The following is a 24,310-nucleotide window of genomic DNA, read 5'->3' on the forward strand; positions in this document are numbered from 1 at the left end:
TCCTCCTTTGTGCAAGGAGGAACAGGAAGAGCAGTGCCAGAGCCCTGCAAAATGACCTCCAGCAGGCCGCCAACATCCTTGTGTCTGCTTAAACTGTCAGAAACAGAATCCAAGAGGGTGGTATGAGGACCTGACATCCACAAGTGGGTGTTGTGCTTACAGCCCAACACCATGCACTGGGATTGGCATTTGCCAGAGAACACCAAGATTGGCAGATTCAACATTGGCGACATGTGCCCTTAATGGATGAGAGCAGGTTCACACTGAGCACATGTGACAGACGTAACAGAGTCTGGAGACACTGTGGAGAACGTTCTGCTGCCTGCAACATCCTCCAGCATGACTGGTTTCAAAGATTAATGTGGTCTTTCCTGAAGAAAAAGTAACTCTGTACTTTGAAATGCATAGAATAAACCACCACCTTATTCAACCTTTACTAAGATATACGTCTCAATACTTTCAGCAGCGTGGAAATCGTCCACTAATCTCTTTGATCTTTGATGTCTGATGGTCACTTGCTGACCAATGGATCTGATGCAGCTGATGTCCTACATTATATGCCTTCTTAACAGATTGATCAGGTTAGTTTAATCTGAGCATTAAGCTTATTGTGTCTCTTGGATAAGAGCCTGTTTTGCTCTGATTTCTCCTACAGCTCTTTTGATAAGCATGACAGGTTTGGCAGTGGGTCAGTAATGGTGTTGGGAGGCATTTCCACAATTTAAAAACTGTGGCTTTTATGGTGCAATGCAGCACAGGGTGAAATCCCTCGTGGTCTCCACAGTATAATCTAACAGGCTGTGGAACTGAAATTCACAAAGCTGGTCAATTTACACTGGGGCCGTTCCCAGAAGAATGTGTGCAGAAATCTCATCAACAATATTGATACAGTATTATGCATTTGATTTTCTATACAAAAATCTGCATTGAAATAATTTCTGTTTAACAGAAATATGTTGGGGGTGTATTAATATTTTACAATTATAAGGGTAGGTCCACGCTCAGCAAATTCTTCCACAGTAAATATATTTTGAAATATATTTTCGTAAATGTGATAAAATATCTTAGTTCATTGTGCAGTGCAATCCTTGGACATCCCAAAAAGATATATGTGTTTATATAATTTGTGTCAAAATCAACGTCTGTTACTATATGCCAATCACTGCCAATAAGAAAGCAATAAATAAACTCCAGCAGATTATTATAAGGGTGGAAGTGTGTTTGCAATTCGTCACTTACATCTTCTACTGTATATACTGGAGGCTGGGATGGTTAGAGAGCACATGCTGTTTCCTTGACCACCTCTCTGCTGAAGTCTAAGACTAGAATCACACATCGGATGCGATAAGCTAATGACACGGCTCCAGCTCTGCTTCGAGCGTGAGCCAAGTGTCATGCTACTGTGCTCCGATTGTCTCTCATGAAAGAATCGCAGCGCAGGTGCGGAGGAGACAGAGAAAATAATTTTCCTTTCTCGTCCATGGCATAACTGTGAAGATGAGACAACGCGCGGCTTTATTGTAAATGGCCGGTATGTGTAATGTAATGTGTAATGTTGTTCTCGGACCTGTAGTCCCAAAAGTATTGTTGTGTAGCTTTAAAAGGAGGCTTACAGGGTTAGTCAGAGGGCTGGGCGGTTCTGACTAACCACACGCCTGCCACCTATGGGAGTGGTTACTAGTATAAAATGTGACCATGGTGTGGTCACATGAGAGAATGTATGGACCTGATTGGTCCCTGTGTAAGGTCCTGGAAGGCCTGTGTGTTGGACGGTCCCCAGGTGGGGACGGACATCATGAAGAGCACATGGTGAGGCCTTGGATCTGGAGGTCTGTGTGTTGGATGGTCCCAGGTGGGGACGGATATCCTGAACAGCACACACAGAGGCCGTGTTTGTAGAGTCAGTGATGGCGCTGCGTTTGGTTGAGCTATCATCCGTCTGAGGATCTGGACTGTCGGGAGTGCACTAGTCACAGGGACAGTGATCCCAGTTTGGCAGCTTCCCCAGGAGAGAACACTGACAGCAGGTCAGCGTGTGGAGCAGGAGCTCCAGAAAGGTAACCCAGAGTTGAGGGACTATGTGCACTGACGAGGGTCAGTTAATGAACTGTGCGGTCACCCATGGTAACTGGACCGAGTAAGTTCCAGCATGTTTAGAGACGTAACCTAATGTCATGTGCTGGTGCCTGTTGTGTTCCATGGACATTAATGAATAAACCAAAATAGACTGTTTATGTGAAAAACCATGCCTGTCTACGATTATTCTTTGCCAAGAGAGTAATCCCCAACCCGTTAGTGTTTGCGGCATTACATATGGTGCTAGACTGCGGGCAACGGTCCAGGAAGCACATGTGGAGGTGATTGCTGTGGCTCGGCGGGGTCACAAAGATTTTTTTTTTCAAGACAGCTTGCGGTGGATCAGCGGGTCTACAAATGTTACAAGCGTCTAGCTGTAACTCATCGGGGTTACAAATAGTTGCTGTGGATCGGCGGGTCCATGAAGCCTGTGCTGCACAGCCTTGAAGAGAGTAGCTGCAGGTGCAGCAAGAGGTTGTTCAGCAGCAGGAGCTTCAGTTGCAACAGCAGCGGCTTGTGACCAACACCCGGAGGTGCCGGCAGTTTGTAAATGCAGCAGGAGCTGGTGAGGTGTCGTGAGGACATTGGTGGTCTAGATCGTGCAGACTCTTAAAGGGCGAGTGCTGGCCCAAAAGACTTTCTGTGTACTGTGCGAACTGCGGTCTGAGAGTACCGTGGGAAGTCCATGGGGTATACCCCAGTAAAGGGGTGGTGTCCCTACAATGGGTGGTGTCCATAAAATTGGGAGGTGACCCAGATGGAGATGGTTGCCCAAAAAGGAGTGGAGTCCCAAAATGGGCGGTAACCCAAACAGGGATGATTGCCCAGAAGGGGGTGAGTACCCAAAAAGGGGCAGTGACCCTAAAGAGGTGGAGTCCCAAATGGAGGCAATGACCCAATCGGGGATGGTTGCCCCAAAAGGGGTGGAGTCCCAGAAGGGGGCGGTAACCCAAAAAACAGGGATGATTGCCCAGAAGGGAGTGGAGTCCCAAAAGGGGGCTGTGACCCAAAAAGGGGTGGAGTCCTAAAAGGGCGGTATCCAAAAAGAGAGTAGTTGCTCAGAAGGAGGTGGAGTTCCGGGGAGTGGTAGGTACCTGGTCTCGAGACCCCTGGCGTGTGACAAGTGTTTAACCCCACAGGACTGAACAGAGGTGTGGGATATGTGATGCAGTGACCTCTGTTACAGCTACGGGGAACTGCTTGTTCTCAGAATGCGCAGGGATGCATATTGAGGCCATGGGAATGCATGGCAGTCGCAGGCATAACTGATGATGAGACAATGTCCGGCATTATTGTAAATGGCTGGTATGTGTCGCAGAGGAGAATCCTCTGCGCTGTAAGCTGAAAATGTTGTTCTGGGACCTGTAGTCCCACAAGTATTGTGTAGCTTTAAAGGGAGGCTTATAGGGTTAGTCGGAGAGCTGAGTGGGTCTGACTAACCACACACACCTCCCACCTATGGGAGTGGTTACTAGTATATAATGTGACCATGGTGTGGTCATGCAGCGCCCCAGAGTCCTGGTCGTTGCAGTACTGTGGCTCCGCCGCTAAGGGGGGCTATGGTACGTCTGATGGCACTGAAGGAGTTCATCTGACCAGGTATCACAGACACCAATACATTTCACAGTCTGGCCTCCAGGGGGAGCTAAGGGCACTATTCATTAGGCCACTCCTCACAATATGGTAAAACTGGGGGTTAGGCAGGAAGTTAGGAGAGAAAGCTGACTGGGTTGGAACCAGGCAACACCTTGTGGCAGAGGGTGTTGTAGGAGAAGATTCAGAGGGGTCCCTGTCAGGGGTGGGATCCTGACAGAGGCCTAGCAACCAGAGAGAACGTTACGGGACCGCGCCTGCACGATATAGCGGCAGCACCCCAAGAAAGGACAAGAAGCGAGGTATATTGTGCTGAGTGAGAAACGAGATCAACGCAACAAGGAGAATACCAGTAGGAGTTGTGCTGTAAGACGAGGCAACATCCTATTGAGGCGCATAACCGGTGGCCGGAACGCCGAGGAAGTATAGAGCTCCAAGCCAAACTTCAAACCTACGGCAGGACAGTCAGTTACAGGCGGGCTGTCTCACCCAGACCCAGGAATACTCAGGGGGGTAACAACAGGAGTGGGGCGACGCTGGAGTCCCGGAAGAGCTCCGAGCCTCCCCGTCATACGGTTGCGTCCTAACCGTAATATCAGGGGGACGTAGAGGGAGAACATCAGAATCGAGTTGTGAGGGAACACGAGAAACAGACACAACAGTTGTGGGGTACTATCCCGTAAGCACAGCAGGGGAGGACCACAACACACAAGCGCAGGAAGGTAGGCACAGATTTCCACCTGCTAAGGGAACTCTGGAGGTGCCATCGGACCGGCCGGACTTGCGCAGCCCGGTTAACCGTATTCCGGATTGAGGACTCAGAAGCCTTCAGTAAAGAGGTAAAGAGACTGCAACCTGGTGTCCTCGTTATTGACCGCCACCGGCACTACACCGCACCATAACATCACCACCATCATTCACCTTTCATTGGGCGCCCCTCAGCAGGGTCACGGACCGGGTCTAGCCACCGTGACAACCCCAGAGCAGAGACTCAGAGGCCCGGTACTGGGTACCCCTCGGCCCTGCGGCAGTGGGGGCGCTGCAATTTTGGCGTCACGAACAGGATCTACTTAGGCCTGAAGAATCAGGTCATGTGTGCCTTGGAACTGTGATTTATTGTGCTTGGACTGTGACTTATTGCAAAGACTGTGCTGCGCCACTTGCCGCCAAAATCCGCCGCCATTATAGCGCTGAGGAGAGCGCAGGAGAAGAATAGAGGTGTGGAGTGGGCGTAGACAAACTGAAGAGCGCGAAAGACAATGGCCGCCCAGTCTAAATATTTCTGCACCGTGAGGACGTGTCCGTCAACAGCCGAGGTCCGCCTTCTCATCCTCGTTGGAGGGTGGAGACCATGGAGACGGGGCCGCCCACGAAAGAGACCGCAGGAAGAGGACACTGGAGAGGAAGCGAAGATGGCGACGCCGGGAGCACCGCGTGGGAATGACCCGACTCAGCGAGAGGCCGCACAACCCGACATAGCCCCGGGCACGCCATCATTGCGGGAACTGACCCTTGCGGAGCTACCGATGGGCCGACCCCCCTGGCTGCCGTCCGAGGAGTGTGTGGCTGCAGCCGAGGCCCGGCAGATAGCCCACCGCCTGGAGGCCGACGCCCGTGTGATCGCTCAGCTGGGCCAACCTACGGAGGTCCGCCTGTCTCCGGTGTCCCCCGCTTCTTTCATCCCGACCGCGGCGGAGTGTGAGCTGCAGGCACAGGGTCTGATGATCCTGTCGGAGGCAGAGCACCTGCAGCGCCTGATGACAGCGTGGCGGAACAGGCCCCAACCAGCAGCCCAGGTCGATCTGAGGAGCGTTGAGGAGGTTCCACCATCGCACTGGGGTGTAGTGATATCCTTTAACTCCCGGAAAGGAAGGGGAGTTATCCAGGTGATCGGGGAGCCACTGCAGGTTCGTGTGGATCGGGAAGAAGTGGAGCCCCACGGGGGAAGGTACGATTCCGATCTGGAGCCTGGTGACGCAGTGACCTATACCTGGTGGAGGAGGGAAGCTGGTGAAGCAGGCTGGATGGCTCAGGGCGTCCAGCGGTGTGTCGCCCTCCAGGCCGATACCGGAACATCTGAGGATGAACCCCCTGCAGAGAAGGCGATGGAACCTGCCTCCGTGGAACCTCCGGAGGTCCGGGCTCACCGTGTGCCCCTGGGTCGCGCTTGCCCACGAGTAAGGAGGGCATCCCGCAGAGGGATCCTGTCGCTGCTGGAGCCAGGACCGGCCCTTGCTGCATCAACGTGATCCGTTGGCCGGGTGAGGCCTGGAAGAAGACCACCTCCTGCACAGCTACAAGAAGACTAAGTAAGCAAAAATGCTTTAATGATTGTAAATAGTTAACTGTTTCTACTGTTTTGCTGCTAAAACCCGTCTAGGGTTATTCTTAAAGGGATCCCTTTGTTGACCCGGGATCCCTATTGCCTTTTGTTTGTTTTCTACTTTTGCTCAGTTATCAAGAGACTGCCGAATCATGGACGGTGAATGATTCAAAAACTGATTTTGTAAATAGTTTGCACCTTCTTGAAGGTGCTCTCTACTGGTTTTACATGAAGAAGGGACACTTTGCGAAGATACTGTTTTTTTTTAAAACATTACTGGAGTCCTTATTGCGAACAGACTTGCAGCTTGAGAAGTTGCACTACCTCATAGAGACTTGGTCCCCTCTTAAAGGGGATGTCCATTGATAGTACTTAGAGAATGATGATGCTCTAAAAGGAAAAGTAATAATGCTGATATGTGAAAGTTAAATGTAGCTAACTAGTTGATTGTAAGAAATGTTTAATGATGTTGATAGAAGAACGAGGACAGGAAGTGAACCCGTACGGGGTTAGTTAGTGAGTCCTCCTAGGAGCCATATAGAGATGACTCAGTGATCTTGAACTGAAAGAAAAATGATATGTTCTATACTGTGTATAGTAGTGGAAGGACAGTAGGCCCGGGCGGAAAGGGGCGGTCCTGTACAGAAAGGAGAGGCAGTAGGTCTGGAGCAGTTAGGACAGGCGGTCCTGCAGACGTAAAGTAGGAGAATGCAAAAACATTGAGTAGCCTTATAATGTGTTATAAGAAGGTCTTTAGTGGATTTAGCGAGTACGTCCTTAAAGGCAATGTTAAATTATTGTTCACAAGTTCTGCACTTAGTAGAATACCCGGTTGGGTAAAAGAAGTTATTTATAGTCTGTTATTTAAAGTATTTAACCATGTTTGTAACGTTCAAGTGTCCTCAACTCCCATAAAGGGAAGCTCTGTTAAAAAGTTTACTTGTACTTGCATTTTCAAAATTGTATGTCTTTTTGCTAACATGTATTGTTGTTTTCTTCCCAGTCCAGGAGTACTGGATTTAACCGGGGGGGAGTGCAGCGCCCCAGAGTCCTGGTCGTTGCAGTACTGTGGCTCCGCCGCTAAGGAGGGCTATGGTACGTCTGATGGCACTGAAGGAGTTCATCTGACCAGGTATCACAGACACCAATACATTTCACAGTCTGGCCTCCAGGGGGAGCTAAGGGCACTATTCATTAGGCCACTCCTCACAATATGGTAAAACTGGGGGTTAGGCAGGAAGTTAGGAGAGAAAGCTGACTGGGTTGGAACCAGGCAACACCTTGTGGCAGAGGGTGTTGTAGGAGAAGATTCAGAGGGGTCCCTGTCAGGGGTGGGATCCTGACAGAGGCCTAGCAACCAGAGAGAACGTTACGGGACCGCGCCTGCACGATATAGCGGCGGTACCCCAAGAAAGGACAAGAAGCGAGGTATATTGTGCTGAGTGAGAAACGAGATCAATGCAACAAGGAGAATACCAGTAGGAGTCGTGCTGTAAGACGAGGCAACATCCTATTGAGGCGCATAACCGGTGGCCGGAACGCCGAGGAAGTATAGAGCTCCAAGCCAAACTTCAAACCTACGGCAGGACAGTCAGTTACAGGCGGGCTGCCTCACCCAGACCCAGGAAGACTCAGGGGGGTAACAACAGGAGTGGGGCGACACTGGAGTCCCGGAAGAGCTCCGAGCCTCCCCTTCATACGGGTGCGTCCTAACCGTAAGATCAGGGGGATGTAGAGGGAGAACATCAGAATCGAGTTGTGAGGGAACACGAGAAACAGACACAACAGTTGTGGGGTACTATCCCGTAAGCACAGCAGGGGAGGACCACAACACACAAGCGCAGGAAGGTAGGCACAGATTTCCACCTGCTAAGGGAACTCTGGAGGTGCCATCGGACCGGCCGGACTTGCGCAGCCCGGTTAACCGTATTCCGGATTGAGGACTCAGAAGCCTTCAGTAAAGAGGTAAAGAGACTGCAACCTGGTGTCCTCGTTATTGACCGCGGCCGGCACTACACCGCAACATAACATCACCACCATCATTCACCTTTCATTGGGCGCCCCTCAGCAGGGTCACGGACCGGGTCTAGCCACCGTGACAATCCCAGAGCAGAGACTCAGAGGCCCGGTACTGGGTACCCCTCGGCCCTGCGGCAGTGGGGGCGCTGCAGTCACATGTTAGAGAATGTATTGACCTGATTGGTCCATGTGTAAGGTCCTGGAAGGCCTGTGTGTTGGATGGTCATGTGTGGGGACAGACGTCCTGAAGAGCAAATGTTGAGGCCTTGGATCTGGAGGCCTATTTGTTGGGATGGTCCCAGGTGGGGACGGACATCCTGAACAGCACACAAACAGGCCCTGTTTGCAGAGTCAGTGATGGCACTGCGTTTTGTTGAGCTATCGTCTGTCTGAGGATCTGGACTGTTGGGAGTGCACTGGTCACAGGGACGGTGATCCCAGTTTGGCAGCTTCCCCAGGTGAGAGCACTGACAGGAGTTCAGCGTGTGGAGCAGCAGCTCCAGGAAGGTAACCCAGAGTTCGGGGATTGTGTGCACTGATGAGGGTCAGATAATGAACTGTCCGGTCACTCATGGTAACTGGACGGAGTATGGTCCAGCATGTTTAGAGACTGAAACCTAATGTCATGTGTTGGTGCCTGTTGTGTTCCATGGACATTAATGAATAAACCAAAATAGACTGTTTATGTGAAAAACCATGCCTGTCTATGTTCATCCTGTTGCCAAATGAGTAATCCCCAACCCGCTAGTGTTTGCAGCATTACACACCCTAATGAGCTAGGTGTCCTGTTACAGCTGCACATCGGAAGGAGGTTTTATAATCCCATGCCAAATAGGATACAAATGATTGACATGAAATTATATCTCCAATATTGCTTCACAGTTTCCATTTGGCTTTAGGGGGAGTGGAAGGTTTCTGCAGGAATTTAACCCTGTTGTGTCCTGCAGAGATTAGGTTCCCTGGCCTATCCTGTGCCAGCAGGGTCTATATTAGGCAGCTCCTCCCACTACTCCCTGCCCATATGTTGTTTTCTAGCCTGTTAGCACCTTTTTTTGCATGACTTCAGATTCTGTCTCCTGTTATTGACCATGCACATTTTCCTGTTCTGTTTGACTTCCCTATCCCTGACTCTTTGTACTGGGAATCCATGCTGCCTGCCCCGACTTCGAACTGTCTATGTCTCTTTCTTTCTTTCTGGTACCTTGTACCTATGCCTCTGACCTTCCAGTCAGCTGCTGCACTCCTGGGGACTGCCCTTGGGTAGGCAGCCCAGCCTATCCTCATGGTCAGAGGCATTAGAGAAGACTCGATAGACACTAAAGGTACCGTCACATTAAGCGACGCTGCAGCGATAGCGACAGCGATGCCGATCGCTGCAGCGTCGCTGTTTGGTCGCTGGAGAGCTGTCACACAGACCGCTCTCCAGCGACCAACGATGCCGAGGTCCCCGGGTAACCAGGGTAAGCATCGGGTTGCTAAGCGCAGGGCCGCGCTTAGTAACCCGATGTTTACCCTGGTTACCAGCGTAAAAGTTAAAAAAACAAACAGCACATACTCACCAGCGCGTCCCCCAGCCTCTGCTTCCTGACACTGACTGAGCTCCGGCCCTAACAGCACAGCGGTGACGTCACCGCTGTGCTTTCACTTTCAGTTTAGGGCCGGCGCTCAGTCAGTGTCAGGAAGCAGAGGCTGGGGGACGCGCTGGTGAGTATGTGCTGTTTGTTTTTTTAACTTTTACGCTGGTAACCAGGGTAAACATCGGGTTACTAAGCGCGGCCCTGCGCTTAGTAACCCGATGTTTACCCTGGTTACCAGTGTAAAATATCGCTGGTGTAGAGATTAGACTGAAAGAATCCATTGTGTCTTTGTCCTGAAACATCTGACTTCTTATCAGGAGAAACTAGAGCAAAGTTGACATTTCTTTTTTATGGACGCATTCCTTCTCGACTGATGTAACTTTTTACCTACATACTAGAGGTCGTAAATTTCACAGTATAGATAAGCTTTGTAAGAGAATATGAGCGCTTGTACGCATGTCTGTAATGCTTATCTCTTTGCCATATAAAAAGAGGGGTGAGAGACCAGGGGGGCCAGATGAGCTCCTGGGCGATCCCTGCATATGATCACACAACTCTTGTGCTGCGTGTCATTACTTGGATTCCTATATTAGTAAGCCGGGGACTGATAAGGACTCAACATTTCTCTGGCGCTCGAACAGGGACCCGAGGTGAGAGTATTTACTCGAGATTTACCTGCGGATACGGACAACGGAGATCTGGGATAATGGACGGCAAATGAACTGAAATACCTGGCCAGGTAAGAGACATTATTAGTTCTCTTTTATCTGCCCTGTATTATCCGAAAGATCTCTATGAGCCGTGTCACGCTGGGTTAGTCTAGTAGTGAGTAGATACCTATAAAACTCGGGTTACCATATTGTATAGATTTATGAGTCTAGTCCCTGGCAGTGTGTGAACAGTGTGTGAACAGTGTGTGAACAGTGTGTGAACAGTGTGAAGGTTGTGACATGTTGTGAAAGAAGAATAGAAGTACGTAGAACAATAAGCCACGATTGTTAGAACAAGGTTATTGGTGAAGTCAGCCTAACTGGGTTATGAGGTAGCGTCCTTCTGGGAGACCTCCGCCCATGCTTGACTCTCCTATAGAACTTGTTTCTACATTCCCTGGATAAGGTGTGATAGAATGAGCCCAGGACGCGGTTTTCATGAGCCTGGGACAAGTATGCTAACTGACACAGAAAGTTTTGTGATCTGTATGGTGTTGCTGGGTTTGTGTGCATAATAGCACTTAAGTACGTCCTGCATATTAGAAGAAACGGAGCAGACGAGCTCTTCAATATTTTAGCTCCCTAGGAGAGAAGGCAACGAGACGCCACCAACAGAGGAAGTGGTTGTCCAAACGTCACCTGGGGTAGAAATAGCAAATATTGAAAGGATATTTTAGCTCCCTAGGAGAGAAGGCAACGAGACATCACCACAGTGATTGTCCAAACGTCACCTGGGGTAGAAATAGCTAAAATGAGAAATAAACAGACCAAAACTGTCTTAGGACAAGTGGAAGCAGCAGATATCATACAGGAAAGATGTGGAAAGGCAGTCAGAAGTCAGATTAGAAGAGTAAGAGAAAAATTGGGAATTTCAGAAGCACTTATGTTCAGTACAGAATGGGAAAGACTGAGTAAAGAACGAGGTGGAATTATTAAAGACAATGGGTGGGAAGAAATCATACATTGTATGATAGAGGTCTCAAAAACAGCTAAAGAGGAGAATTGGAAGTACGATCCAGACACTTCCAAATGGATCATGGGAAAGGGAAAAAGTTGTAATATAATCCCACCACCTTACCTAGATCCAAAAGCCCAATCATTTGTACCATCTGGAAGAACAGAAGGAGCAAAACAGAGGGAAAGGGGGTCTACAGGTGTGATTATGCAGAAATTTGGGCAAAGTATTGAAGAATATAGTCAAGAACTAGAAAATAGCTTTAGGGATGAAGGATTGGATTTGACTGATGCTTCAGTAAGGAGACTTTTTACAAAACAATTAATAGAGGGGCTAGATCCGAAAATCAGAGAAAAATTTAAATCCTCTACTCCAGATTGGAGAACAATTGAACAACCAAATATTGTGAAACAACGATGTTTAGGAATAGCCATGGATATGAGAGAGAATTGTAAGCCTGTTAGAATAGCACAAGCTAATACAGGAGGAAGAGTGAGACACAATTTTTCTTGCCACTACTGTAAAAAGCCAGGTCATTTCCAAAGAGAGTGCAGGAAGAAGTTGGCAGATATAAAGTCAGGCAAATTTGTTCCCAGAAATAACCCTTCCCAAACGGACAACCAGCAGAAATCTACCATCATAGATGGTCCCATATCAGATTCAGATTGACTCGATGTGTTACAAACTTCCCTACCAGCTAGGAGACCTATGATACAGGTGAATGTGGGGGGGGAGAGAGATTCCATTTTTGATAGATACAGGTGCAACTTCCTCAATTTTGAATCAAGATTTTCTTCCGAATCCGGAAGATATTTCAGAACAAACAACTTTTGCTGAGGGTTATGATGGGGTAATTCGAACACTGCCATATACTGTGCCCCTAGAGGTCTCATTAGGACCTAAATGTTTTGCATCCAGATTTTTGTATGCCAGAGGTGCCCCAACATGTCTGTTAGGAACTGATGTACTAAAGAAATTAGAAGCTAACATCAATTTTAGGGAAGATGGCACAGTTATGTTGACTATCCCTGATGATGCAGAAACATTAGAACAATATGTCAGAATTCAGGCTTTTGAGGATTATGCTGAAGAAAAAGAGTACACCACAGATCTAGATCTCTCAATGATCCCAGAAACACTGTGGGCACAGGGTGACACTGATGTGGGATTATTGCATATTTCTCCTGTAAATTTATCTGTGCAACCAGGAGCTGTTCTCCCACAGCTCAGACAATACCCTGTGAGTGCCCAGCAGGAACTAGCGATTACAAAACAGATAGAGGGATATAGAGAGAAAGGAGTTTTGGTAGAGATACAATCACCTGCTAACACTCCTCTGTATCCAGTCAAGAAGAGAACTCTTGATAAGAGTTCTATGCCCAAATATCGTATGGTACATGATCTAAGAGAAATAAACAAAGTTCTAGATCCAATCACCCCAGTTGTACCCAATCCTCATACGTTACTATCACAGATACCAGCCAGTTCTCAAGTGTTTACTGTAATAGATCTTTCAAATGCATTTTTCTCGGTTCCTTTACACCAAGACAGTTGGCATTTGTTTGCATTTACATTTAAGGGCAAACAGTTGGCGTGGACACGCCTTCCACAGGGAATGATACACTCCCCTACTCTTTATTCAAATGCCCTACAAACAGTTCTTCAGAGGTTTGGACCTGAAACACAGGTAGTAATTTTGCAGTATGTGGATGACCTACTACTTTGCTGCCCAGATCTAGAAACTGCAGAAAGGTCCACTGTGAGTTTACTATGTTTTCTAGGAAAAGAAGGGTGTAAAGTGAATAGACAAAAGCTACAAGTTTGTCAGACCAAAGTGGTCTTTCTAGGTCATTGCATTTCTCAAGGTAAAAAGCATCTTACACCTCAAAGAACTGAAGCAATAAGACAGATGAATGAGCCTAGAAATCATAAACAGCTACGAGCATTTTTAGGAATAGTGTCTCATTGTAGGCAATGGATTATACATGCCAGTCAACTAATGCAACCACTGTATGACTGTGTAAAAAATGAACCTTATTTGTTGACAAAAGAAGGTCAGATTTCGTTCCAACAATTAAAAGATGCCCTTGTTTCAGCTCCAGCGTTAGGGCTACCAGACTATCACATTTGCAAGGCTTCAGACTCTCAATTTAGCTACACTGCTACCTCTCGAGTCTGAAGGGGGGAATAAGGACACTGATCCACACGCAAATTTTTTCCCTACAGACACACATGATTGTACAGAGCTCATTTTACAAGAAACGGTAGGCTTACCCAATGTATCCGAAACACCACTTCAAAATCCAGATTTAGAGCTGTTTATAGATGGTAGTAGGTTTGCAGATGACACAGGTAACTTCCATACAGGGTATGCAGTTGTGTCAGAATCTGAAACTCTCAAAGCAGAACCACTTCCACCAAAACAGTCTGCACAAGAAGCAGAACTAACAGCATTGATTGAAGCGCTAAAAATAGCTGAGAATCAGACAGCTAATATATACACTGATTCTAGGTATGCACATGGTATTGTGTTTGATTTTGGAGTAATCTGGAGAGCTAGAGGTTACATGACAGCGTCAGGACAACCTGTAAAACATGCTTCTCTGATCAAACAGATCTTAGAGGCTGCACAAGAAACAAAAGAAGTAGCAGTAATTAAGGTAGCTGCACATGTGAGACTCGACACTAGGGAATCTAGGGGAAATGATAGGGCTGATAAAGCAGCCAAGGCAGCAGCGGTCAAACCCTTACAGCAGGTTCATACTGTAAACCCCACAGAAAATACTGAAGATAGACTGAGACAAGCACAGGAAGATGCAGGAGAAGAGGAGAGGGACAGGTGGAAAAAGGAAGGGGCAGAAGAACAAGCAGGAATTTGGAAGAAAGATGGACTAATATGTCTACCTAGAGCCTGGTACCCGATTGTAGTTGGTGGACTGCACCACCCTACTCATGTGTCTGCAAATGCAATGACACTACTGGCAAAGCAAGTCTGGTTGGCTCCAGGTTTTGGCAACTACGCAAGAGACTATTGTGCAACATGCGCTATATGCCTGGCACATAATCCCGGACAGACAACAAAGACCCCTATGAAGCATCACGTCCGACCTCTCTATCCGTTTCAGCGATTACAAATAGACTTTATCCAGCTGCCAAAAAGTAATGGGTATGAGTATGTGTTGGTATGTGTGGACATGTTCTCGGGGTGGCCAGAGGCCTATCCAGTTCGGAAGGCTTCAGCTAAAAACACTGCTGTAAAGCTAGTTGCCGAACTGATACCCCGTTACGGTCTCCCTGAAGTGATCGAGTCAGATAGGGGTACTCATTTCACTGGAGAAATATTTCAAAATGTACTGAAAATGTTGGGTGTTGAAAGTCAGTTACACACTCCGTACCATCCTCAAAGTTCTGGTAAGGTGGAACGCATGAATGGAACTTTAAAATTAAAAATACAGAAAGCCATGGCTGAAACAGGAAAGCCTTGGACAGAATGCCTTCCACTGGCCCTTTACTCAATACGCAATACCCCAAGGGGTAAGACTAAACTGTCTCCATATGAAATTTTGTTTGGCAGGACTGCCAATTTAGGATGTTATTTTCCACAACAACTTGTGTTAAATATTGAGTCATTGACTTCTTATGTGCAAAATCTTCAGAAACAATTAACTAAGGTGCATGCACAAGTTTTTGCTTCCCTTCCAGATCCTGACAACATTGAAGGAAGTCACAAGTTGGAACCAGGTGATCAAGTCTATGTAAAAAGACACACCAGAAAGGCTCTTGAACCAAGATTTGACGGACCCTTCCAAGTCCTGTTGACAACACCTACATCAGTCAAGCTTGAAGGAAAGGCATCATGGATACATGCAAGCCATTGCAAAAGAGCAGTATAAAACTCAGAATATTGATGTTAATAGTATTAACCTCAACGGAGGCATGGGATAGACTGAATTCTTTAACCCCTTTGAATAATAGATTCGTGCAACATCATAGAAAATTAGTACATGACATTTAAATTAAAGGACGTACAACGACTCAGAGATCAGTATGACAAAGATAATGACCAGAATAAAGATAGCTGGTGGTCAGATACCTTTTCTTTTCTTAACCCAGCCAACTGGTTCAGAGGGATTGGTGGGTGGGTTGCTGGGATTATGCAGAGCATAATACATATAGTTATAATTATTGTAGTCATATACGTACTATTCCAGATTGTGCTCAAGAGTATCTCAGTATGCACAGATAAATTTTGTGTAATGGATGCAAGAGTATAAATTTTCTTCTTCATTCTTATGTTATCCTCTAGTGATTCTAATTAATATTACCGTACTAATTTTTGTTTTTATATTTTAGTATACTTATTGCAGAACAAAGAAAAGGTTGTGAGAGTTAAACGGAAGAATTGATACTAGATTTGATTCTCTTATTAATGATATAAGCGTGTACATGTGTAATACCAAAAATAAAGGCTTTGTCTTTGGCCCTTTGGTAATTAATAAAAAAAGAATATGTCAAAGGGGGGAATTGTAGAGATTAGACTGAAAGAATCCATTGTGTCTTTGTCCTGAAACATCTGACTTCTTATCAGGAGAAACTAGAGCAAAGTTGACATTTCTTTTTTATGGACGCATTCCTTCTCGACTGATGTAACTTTTTACCTACATACTAGAGGTCGTAAATTTCACAGTATAGATAAGCTTTGTAAGAGAATATGAGCGCTTGTACGCATGTCTGTAATGCTTATCTCTTTGCCATATAAAAAGAGGGGTGAGAGACCAGGGGGGCCAGATGAGCTCCTGGGCGATCCCTGCATATGATCACACAACTCTTGTGCTGCGTGTCATTACTTGGATTCCTATATTAGTAAGCCGGGGACTGATAAGGACTCAACACTGGTATCCTTGCTTTTGCTGTCAAACACGGCGATACACGGCGACCTAGCGACCAAATAAAGTGCAGACCTTCTAGCAGCGACCAGCAATTTCACAGCGGGATCCAGATCGCTGCTGCGTGTTAAATACAGCGATATCGCTATCCAGATCGCTGCAACGTCACGGATCGCTGGCGATATCGCCTAGTGTGACGGTACCTTTAGTCACTCCCCTCCAGGGTAAGCCCGGCCTGTGGCGCAGTAGTTCCACATCCACCAGTGTTACATCTTGTTTGGGCCATGGACGCCGCTGACAAATTGTTACATCTTTTTCGGGCCGTGGACTCCACTGACAAATTGTTACCCAGGGATCCTAAGTCTAGTGTACAAATATTGTAAGGGGAAGTCTGCTTTCAGCATGATTGTGAGGATCAGCAGATGCAGGCCATCATTGTGGTGGTAAACCAGCTGTAGGGTCTGTTTGCAGCAATGTCTACATCGACTTCTGCTTCTACCAACCTCTGGAAAGTCAGCCTCTCCAATGGAACCACCTAATGCTTCAGTTTCTGGTGGTACTGCTAAGCTCCAACTTCTACTTCTGTCCTGCTATTATCGAGATCCCAAGTAGAGCCGCGGTTTCATCAATCAGTGTCAGATCCATTTCAGAATCCACACTGTCTGCTGTCTGGACAATCCCTGTCTGGGTAAACCCCATTTGGAAACATGAAGCACCAGAGATTTGAGATATGGGAAGGTTACTGGAGATGTTCCAAGCAGTATTCGAGGTTTCAGATGCCACCTCCTCCACTGCTTCAATACTGTTGTCATTAAGGCAGAGCATGGATACCATGGCCCAGTATGCCATACGCTTCCGTATTGTGGCGGCAGATTGAAGAGATGCTAGTGGAAACCTTCTGTTAGGGCTTGTCTGGTCGTGTCAATGATGAGTTGGCTGTCAAAGAACTACTATCCTCGCTGGATGCCTTCATATACCTGGCCACAAAAATAGATCTCTGCTTCCATGAGCAATCTCAGGTACAAGCTTCAGTGTCTCCTTGAGCCAGAAGACAACCCAGACTGACTCCAAACTTTCAGTTCCCTTTGCTTTTGAAAATCACACCACCAACCACGGAGCCAATGCAGGTTGAGCAGGCCAAACTTTCTACACAGGGACAACAGAGGAGGCACAAAGAGAATGTTTCTATTTACTTTGGAGGAAATGGTCATTTTGTTTGCCAGTGCTCTTTGAGACCAGGAAACTCCAGCGCCTAGGGTTGGCTGGAGAAACGACCCTAGGTGAGAGTAATTGTTCTACAAAGCTACTGACACAAGTTCCCTTGACCTGGCAGAAGAGGTCACTCTCCACTGCAGCCCATCTGGATTCTGGCTCCGCTGGCAATTTCATTCATCTGGAACTGGTCCGTCAACTTAATCTCCCTACAAAACAGCTGGATTATCCCCTCACTGTTGCATCCATTGATGGACAAATCTTGGCAGAATCTGTTCAATTCATCACACAGCCAGGCACGCTACGTATTGGAGTCCTGCATACTGAAAGGGCTTCCTTCTATGTGCTACCCAGATCTATAAATTCTGTTCTTCTGGGCCTTCCATGGCTGTGTCAACATGAGTCAGTTATTGGCTGGTCCTCCAGTCCAAAGAGGCTGAGTTTCTTCCACCAGACAGACCTCATGGCTGTCCCATCAATTTTCTTCCTGGCACTTAGCTCCCCTGGGGTGAGTGAATCTCCTCTTTCTACATGAGACTCAAGCCATGTCTCAATACATCCAAAAGATTTTACCTGTGAAGGTCACTATGAGTATCTCGTCATGCCCGTTGGGCTGTGTTATGCAACCACTGTGTTTCAGGACTTCATTACTGATATCTTCTGGGAACTCATCTATGTTTCCATGGTTGTATATGTGAACAATATCCTGATATTTTTCACTTATCTACCTTCCCACAGAAAACACATCCAAGTTCTGCAATGCCTCTGAAAGAATACTTTGCTTACCAAATTGTCCAAATGTGTCTTTGAAAAAACCTCCTTGCCTTTCCCCAGCTACATTGTTTCCAACCAAGGTCTTGAAATGGATCCAGAGAAGATTTCTGCTGTTCTTTCCTGGCCTCGTCCTCAAAGTCTACGTGGCATCCAGCGCTTCTTGGTGTTACAGAACCCCCCAGCACCCAGAATATGTTATGCAGTTATTTGTATATATAATAGGTTCCATGTGAGATATATGTCCCTAATGCATCAGCCCACAGGCTGCGCCCCTGGGCAGAGGAGACAAGATCTCCCCCTTCAGACCTCCCCCACCTTTGTAAAGGTACCTTCACACTGAGCAACTTTCCAACGAGAACAACAGCGATCCGTGACGTTGCAGCATCCTGGATAGCGATCTCGTTGTGTTTGACACGCAGCAGCGATCTGGATCCCGCTGTGATATCGCTGGTCGGAGCTAGAAGTCCAGAACTTTATTTCGTCGCTGATCACCCGCTGTCATCGCTGGATCGGCGTGTGTGACGCCGATCCAGCGATGTGTTCACTTGTAACCAGGGTAAACATCAGGTTACTAAGTGCAGGGCCGCGCTTAGTAACCCGATATTTACCCTGGTTACCATTGTGAAAGTTAAAAAAAAAACACTACATACTCACATTCTGATGTCTGTCACGTCCCCCGGCGTCCACAGGGTTAAAACTGCTTTCGGCAGGAGCGCTTGCTAATGCTGCGCTGCTGCCGAGAGCTTCCTGCACTCACTGTGTCAGCGCCGGCCATAAAGCAGAGCACAGCGGTGACGTCACCGCTGTTATTGCCGGCACTGACACATTCAGTGCAGGAAGCTCTCGGCAGCAGCGCAGCATTAGCAAGCGCTCCTGCCGAAAGCAGTTTTAACCCTGTGGTCGCCCGCGGGGGACGTGACAGACATCAGAATGTGAGTATGCAGTGTTTTTTTTTTTTACTTTTACAATGGTAACCAGGGTAAATATTGGGTTACTAAGAGCAGCCCTGCACTTAGTAACCCCATGTTTACCCTGGTTACCCGGGGGACTTCGGCATCATTGAAGACAGTTTCAAAGATGCCGAAGTCATTCCCCTGATCGTTGGTCGCTGGAGAGAGCTGTCTGTGTGACAGCTCCCCAGCGACCACACAACGACTTACCAACGATCACGGCCAGGTCGTATCGCTGGTCGTGATCGTTGGTAAATCGTTTAGTGTGAAGGTACCTTTATTCCCACAGTAAATATCAGCAGGCTCCGGGCACCTGCGGTTATTGTAATGTATGTTTTGCCTGCCGCTTTTGAATGGGCCTTCCCTCTGTATCTGTTGTGATATATATTCTGTCTTCTGTGAGTAAAGGGTTGTCACACTGGAAATACGTGGAGAAGCAGTGATATTTTATATGCGCCCATGCAATCAAGGAATTCCAGTCAGCGTCCTTCATTCAGAATCCAGCCAAAGCAGAGTGGACCTCCTGAACCACGGGGTGGTACTGAAAGAGGTACTCCAGCACAGCAGACCCCGTTACACTGGTGGCAGACATCGGGATGTGATACCCCATCTACAGGAGGAAAGGAATGAATGGAAAACAACTACCAGAAGTTAAAGAGGACTACATTAAAAGACCTGGTGGAAGCTCGAGGGTTAATCGCCAGCAACAAAACAAAAGCAGATTTGATAGCAGCCATCATGGAACACGACAGTGCAGCGCCCCCCAATGTGAACGTGGAGGAGACTGAATTCCAGAGGGAGGTAAAGAACAGACTGGCGTTCTATGGCCCAAACCCTGCAGTAGAGATCATACAAGAGGTGATGGCTGATGTGCGTAATGATCTAAAGGAAAAGATGGCTGAGCGGACCAGGATAGAGCTAGCCAAGATGGAGATGGCAGAGCGGACCAAAGTGGAGCTGGCCAAGATGGAGATGGCAGAATGGAGAGAGGAGAGTCAGCGAGCAGGGGGAGCTCTGGCCCCCGCCCAGGTACCTTCAACAGTAAGCCACAAAAAGATCCAGTATAATGCCTTCCGACAGTTGGGGGAGGCAGAGGAAGACATTGATGGCTTTCTGCAGGACTTTGAGCGGCAGTGTGCCCTCCATCAAGTGAAGCCAGAGGAACGGGTTCAGATTCTGGCCAGCAAGCTGACAGGCCGGGCAGCGGACGCCTATCGCATGGTACCTGATGAGGACTGTATGGACTATGAGCGGATCAAGTGATCTTGGCCCGGTATGTGCTGACACCAGAGGCATACTGCCAAAAGTTCCGCGGATTTATAAAACGGGTAACCGATACCCACGCTGAATGGGCCTGTAAATTACGGCGGTCACTGCTACAGTGGGTACAAGGGAGCCAAGCAACCACTAAGGAGGACGTCCTCCAGCTCTTCTTGTTAGAGCGATTCTTTAATGGACTAACCCCCAAGACACAGGAATGGCTTCGGGACAGACGACCAACGACTCTTGAGGAGGCCGCTCGTCTGGCCGACGAACACCATGATGCCAGGAGGTCTCAGTCGGCCGGATCAAAGATTGTCACTAGGGGTCGTCCCCTGGGTCTGGAAGCCCCCAAACCACAGAAGATTGTCGGGGGACCAGCTCAAAATCCGACCTACCACAGTCCCCCTGGGGCACGATGCCACACCTGCCATCAGCTGGGCCACCTGCAAAGACAATGTCCCAACCGGTCTCAGCATACCCAGTGGCCAAAGGCGAGAACAGCTACCTTCAGCCGGGCCGCTGTACACTGCTACCAAGGCGAAAGTGATCCGGCATTGGGGGCTATGACTAACCAGGGGATGGAAGAGATGGAGGAAGTGCTGCATGAAGTAGACCCCGTGCAGGCAGCCCGGGCAGATAATCGACAACAGCATCGACAGGTCGTGTGGGTTAATGGGAAACGTATGCAGGGACTAAGAGATTCCGGAGCAACTTTGACCCTTGTGAAGTCTCATCTCGTCCGGGACCAAGAGAAGACGGACCGGACAGTGGCAGTCCGTGTAGCAAGGGGAGCCATACATCGACTGCCCACTGCCAGGATTCACCTGAACTGGGGAGTTGGGGATGGCCTGGTTGAGGTCGGCTTGATGGAGGAATTGCCTGCAGACGTCTTGCTGGGAAATGACTTGGGGCCTATGTTGTCTGCCTTCTCGGTCGGCCCTCTGGCTGAGACATATCCTGTGACCACCCGGAGACAAGCTCGGGCTGCGGAGGCGGAATCACACTCAGAGGAGGCCCATGTAAGACACCCCAGTCCTACACGTATTCCCATAGCCAGACACATTTCTTTGGCCACCCCAGCTGAATTTAAGAAGGAGTTACTTGAGGATCCTTCATTAGAGGGATATCGTGGGAAGGCACAGGAGGCACAGGAGGCGAGAGGAGTACTGGAAGGGGAACAGTTTGTATGGAAGCAGGGACTCCTCTACCGGATCACAGAGCAGCACCACACAGGGAAGAGCCCCACTATAAAACAACAGCTGGTAGTTCCCAAGAAGTATAGGCAGGAGTTACTGCGAATCTCTCATGACATACCCTTGGCCGGGCACTTCGGCGTCAGTCGCACCAGGCATCGTCTGACACAAAACTTCTTTTGGCCGGGGGTAACCTATGATGTTCGTCAGTACTGCCAGACCTGTGACAGTTGCCAGCGCATTGGCAAGAGGGGAGATCGATGCAAGGCCAAATTACCCCCCCTCCTCATTGTGGAGGAACCATTTAGCCGAGTAGCAGTCGATCTGATAGGGCCGTTAGCCAAACCCAGTCCGTCAGGGAAAAGGTATATATTGACAGTGGTAGATTATGCCATACGGTATCCAGAGGCGGTTGCGTTACCTAACATATTGGCAGAGACGGTGGCGGCTGCCCTGTTCCAGGTTTTCTCATGGGTTGGATTCCTGTTGTGAACTCTGTTTTTGGGCTCCCTCTTGTGGTCACAAGTGGTACTGTGTGAGTGTCATTCTGCAGGTCTGAGGCTGGATCAGCTGTCTCGTTATCTGTTAGCTGGTTTCCTATTTAGTTCACTTGGACTCTCAGTTGTTGCCTGCTGTCGTTGTATTCAGTGCTATTCTGATTGCTCCTGTCTACATCCGTTATCAGTCTCTCCAAGAGAAGCTAAGTTTTGTTTGCTTATTTTTGCTCATCTGTGTTCAAGATGTGTCCTAGTATATGATGTGTTTAGTCCAGCTTGCTAATATGTGATTTCCCTGCTTGCTGGTGCTCTGGGGTGCTGAGTTGCTCCCCTACATCGTTAGTTGGTGTGGGGGTTCTCGCATTCTCTGCGTGGATATTTTTGCATAGGGTTTTTTACTGACCGCACAGATCCCTTGCTATTTTCTGCTATCTAGCGTTAGCGGGACTCATTTGCTTAATCTGTTTCATCTCTGCGTTTGTCTTTTCCTCTTAACTCACCGTTATTATTTGTGGGGGCTTCTATATCTTTGGGGTTATTTCTCTGAGACAAGTGAGGTCTGTACTTTCTCTTTAGGGGTAGTCAGTTTCTCAGGCAGTGAAGAGACGTCTAGGATTTCAGGAAACGTTCCACGGCTACCTTTAGTGTGTTTGGTTAGGATCAGGTTTGCGGTCAGTCCAGTTACCACATCCCCAGAGCTCGTCCTATTATCTCTGACTTAGCTGGTTAGATTTGTGATCCTAAGCCACTGGGATCATAACAGTACAGCAGGCCTGAAAAGTGTTTAATGCATCGCAGAAGTGGGATAAGAGAAGTCCTGAGTGCAATTTTTTTTTTTTACTCTCCCTTTGCTGCAGTCTGTCCAGCTTCTCTCATCCCCTTAATCTCTGGGTGGCTTTGAGTTCAGCTGCAGACATGGATATTCAGAGTCTGACTTCTAGTGTGGATCATCTTGCTGCAAGGGTGCAAAGCATTCAGGATTTTGTTGTTCACAGTCCTATGTCTGAGCCAAAAGTACCTATTCCTGAGTTGTTTTCTGGAGATAGATCTAGGTTTCTGAATTTTAAGAATAATTGTAAATTATTTCTTTCTTTGAGACCTCGTTCCTCTGGTGATTCCGCTCAGCAAGTTAGAATTGTTATCTCCCTGTTACGTGGCGACCCTCAAGATTGGGCTTTCTCCCTGGCGCCGGGAGATCCTGCATTGCTGAATGTGGATGCGTTTTTTCTGGTGCTTGGATTGCTTTATGAGGAACCTAATCTTGAGAACCAGGCAGAAAAGGCCTTGCTGGCTCTCTCTCAGGGCCAGGATGAAGCTGAGGTGTATTGTCAAAAATTTCGGAAATGGTCGGTGCTTACTCAATGGAATGAGTGTGCCCTGGCTGCAAATTTCAGAGAAGGTCTTTCTGAAGCCATTAAGAATGTTATGGTGGGGTTCCCCACGCCTGCAAGTCTGAATGACTCAATGGCTTTGGCCATTCAGATTGATCGGCGTTTGCGGGAGCGCAAATCTACGCACCATCTGGCGGTGTTTTCTGAACAGAGACCTGAGTCTATGCAATGTGACCGAATTCTGACCAGAATTGAGCGGCAAAATCATAGACGTCAAAATGGGTTGTGCTTTTACTGTGGTGATTCAACTCATGTTATCTCAGCATGCTCTAAGCGCGTAAAAAAAATCGCTAAATCTGTCACCGTTGGTACTATACAGCCTAAATTCATTTTGTCTGTTACTTTAATTTGTTCTTTGTCATCCTACTCGGTTATGGCTTTTGTGGATTCAGGTGCTGCCCTGAACCTGATGGATTTGTCGTTTGCCAGGCGCTGTGGTTTTGTCCTGGAGCCTTTGGAATTCCCTATTCCTCTGAGGGGTATTGATGCTACACCATTGGCTGAGAATAAGCCTCAGTATTGGACTCAAGTGACCATGTGCATGACTCCTGTACATCAGGAGGTGATTCGCTTTCTTGTGCTGCATAATCTGCATGATGTGGTCGTTTTGGGTCTGCCATGGCTGCAGGCCCATAATCCAGTTCTGGATTGGAAAGCTATGTCTGTTTCAAGTTGGGGTTGCCAGGGGATTCATGGCGATGCTCCTTTGGTGTCAATTGCTTCTTCCACTCCTTCTGAGGTCCCTGAGTTTTTGTCGGACTACCAGGATGTATTTGATGAGCCCAGATCCGGTGCCCTGCCTCCTCACAGGGATTGTGATTGTGCTATAAATTTGATTCCTGGTAGTAAGTTCCCTAAGGGACGACTTTTTAATTTGTCTGTACCAGAACA

General features: G+C 47.8%; 1 protein-coding gene across 1 annotated transcript in view; it reads right to left on the bottom strand.

The window, feature by feature from the left end:
* Positions 1–24,310, bottom strand: part of LOC143814408 (immunoglobulin lambda-1 light chain-like) — a 944,139-nt gene that overhangs the window by 114,990 nt on the left and 804,839 nt on the right. The window lies entirely within an intron of this gene.

The sequence above is a fragment of the Ranitomeya variabilis genome, chromosome 1 (assembly GCF_051348905.1).
Source record: "Ranitomeya variabilis isolate aRanVar5 chromosome 1, aRanVar5.hap1, whole genome shotgun sequence".
NCBI classification, from domain to species: domain Eukaryota; kingdom Metazoa; phylum Chordata; class Amphibia; order Anura; family Dendrobatidae; genus Ranitomeya; species Ranitomeya variabilis.